The sequence below is a fragment of the Mus pahari genome, chromosome 23 (assembly GCF_900095145.1).
Source record: "Mus pahari chromosome 23, PAHARI_EIJ_v1.1, whole genome shotgun sequence".
NCBI lineage: Eukaryota > Metazoa > Chordata > Mammalia > Rodentia > Muridae > Mus > Mus pahari.
In genome coordinates this window covers 25,747,640-25,750,543 of record NC_034612.1, presented here as the reverse complement: position 1 = coordinate 25,750,543, position 2,904 = coordinate 25,747,640, and positions in this window count along the sequence as shown.

The window sequence follows — 2,904 nt, the reverse complement described above, 5'->3', positions numbered from 1 at the left end:
GAGACAGGGTTTCTCTGTTTAGCCCTGGCTGTCCTGGAAGTCACTTTGTAGACCAGGCTGGCCTCGAACTCAGAAATCTGCCTGCCTCTGCCTCCCAAGTGCTGGGATTAAAGGCGTGCGCCACCACGCCCGGCAAGAGTATTTTTTTATTTTGTGTATATGTCTATAAGCATATGCATGTGTGGATCCGTGCCCACAGAGGCCAGAAGAGGACTTCAGACCTCCTGGCCATTGTAAGCTACCCCATGTGGTTGCTGGGAACCAAAAGGGTCCCACTGCAAGAACACCAAACACTCTTAACTGTCGAGCAATCTCTCCAGCCCTCAAAGTTTCTCTTTAGCTAGACCTGGTAATATGCGGCTGTAATCCTAATATATACGAGGCCGAAATCCAATTTGGGTTACATAGCAAAAGCATACTGAAAAAAATTAAGTGTATGGACTGGGCTGTCCTTGCCTCTGTTCTGCGCTTAAAAGTAAGATTCCGCCCCACGCCCTGCCCTGCTCATGTAATTTGCATGCAGGGAACCTGGCTGCTGGCGACTGGGAAGGTTTATGAAGTCTGTGAAACCTTGGGGAGGTAGGGCTTAACTGGAGGGAGAAGGTCAATGAAGGGTGGACCTTCCAGCTCCCGGTGGGGAACCACCTCCTCTCCTGTATTTGCATTTTGACAGGGTTATGTTGGCCTGTGTACACAGATGGGAAGGTGTCCTGGGACTCGGAAGCCCAGGAACCACACAGCTCTGAGGTGGAACCGCGTCCTAAAGGAATGGTATGGTGAGACACAGAGGCCCAGGAACCACACAGCGCTGAAAGGAAGCCTCCTGGGCAGAGGCCTTGCAGCTCCCGGGGGAGGGGATCCTCAGCTACCCCGAGGACTCAGGACCCTCGGCCCTGCTCCTTTTCTTTGCTTCTTCCCTTCTTCTCCTTATTGCTTCCTGTCTTCTTCCGATGAGAGAGTCACACCAGGCAACACATCTCATAAAAGAGATGTGTTAGAGTGTCCGGGGAGAGGAGGGATAAACCCAGAGTGGCTGCCTATGCTACAGGGAGGCAGCAGCCAGCGGCTGGGGATCGGACCAAGTGCAATGCTTAGATGGGGGTGCTTGGGAGGCTGAGCTTTCTAGGGTGGAGAATTCCAGGGTGAGGATTGATGGGATTTCAGGGCCTAAGCTTGGGGGAGCTCAGGGATTGGTGGGCTTTCCTGTTCAGGGGTTGGTGGGCTTCTGTGGGAAGTTCAGGGATTGGTGCCTTTTGTTCGGAGTTTTCACCTAATTAGCATAATCTGGGGAGGCTCTTGCCGCGGGGGCTATAGATGGCCTTTGTGACAGTTACGGAAGCTGGACAGTTAGAGAGGTCTAGGGGAGGGACCTGACTGCTAGATCTGGTGGGGGTGGGGGTGGGGGTGACCACATTCTAGCCTTGAGGGTTTACAACCGTTACAAAGTATACAAAGTTTACAAAGACATTCAAGGCAGGGCAAGTCTTCCTTGCTCTTATGTTTTTGTTTTGTTTTGTTTTTCTGAGACAGGGTTTCTCTGTATAATCCTGGCTGTCCTGGAACTCACTTTGTAGACCAGGTCGGTCTCGAACTCAGAAATCCACCTGCCTCTGTCTCCCGAGTGCTGGGATTAAAGGCGTGCGCCACCACGCCCAGCTTTACCTTCCTTGCTCTTAAGTGGCCTGAATAACCAACAGGTTCTGAGCACCTACTGCTTTTCCAGAGAACCCAAGTCCAGTTTCTAGAACCCACCTCAGGAGGCTTACAACTTCCTATAATTCTATCTCTGGGGGATCTGACTCCCACTTCTGGCCTCCACAAGCAACGACACACACGCTCAACATACACATAACTTGTAAGTAAAAATAAAAGTAAAAATTAAGGAAAAAGCCAGGTATGGTAGGGCACACCTTTAATCTCAGCACTCAGGACGCAGAGACACATGGATCTCTGTGAGTCTGAGACCAGCAGGGTCTACGTGTTAAGTTCTAGGTCAGCAAAGAAGTCCTATCTCAAAGACTAAAATGACTCCTTAGAGTTCTTGTTTCCAAATATAGGCACACTGACGATTAATGCTTCAATACATGAATTTAGGGGAAAGAGAACACATTTCATTCTGTAACACGAGAGCCTTAAGGAAAGGAACCTGGACAAATGAGCTCGTCTATTCCAGTCTAGCAGCCATGACAACAGAAGAATTTTAGAAGGGGTTTCCATGGTAGCAGAAGTTCAAATGGCTAGCCAGACCTTGAGAGGCACCCCAGATGGAGGGGGGTTCTGGGACATCCATACAAATGTAACCAGATCCCAGCCAGCAACCTGGAGGGTATGGAGCAGGGACTTTAACCACAGGGGCAGGGGACAGCTGAACAGGACCCAGAGGGGTTGAAATGAAGGATATGCTCAGGACTGGGGGTTGGAGTGCGAGGCTCTGGGTCGGACCTCCTACACCAAGGTAGGAGACTGAAGGGCTTGGACAGAGCATTGTGCACGCAGACTGAGAAGGTAGATGGCGGTAGAAGCCTGATTATGGACACACCCCTTACATGGAGGGATCCTGGTGTTTCATAAAAGAAATTCAACGATGACTAACCGTGGAGGAAGACCATCCTAGGCAGTCTCGGTGAAAGGCTGGACCCTTGGCACACGTGTAACCCTAGTTCTGGGGTTGGGAGAGGCAGGGAGATTGAAGTTTAAAAGTCACCCTGAAAGGCAATGGGATCCTAGCTCAAAAATTTGAAGGCTGGACTGGAGAGAGATGGCTTGGCAGGCAATGGCACCTGCAGCCAAGCCAGATGACCCGAGTTCAATCCCCAGGACTCACAGGATGGGAAGAGAGAACAGACTCTGCGAGTTATCCTCTCTCTCTCTCTCTCTCTCTCTCTCTCTCTCTCTCTCTCTCTC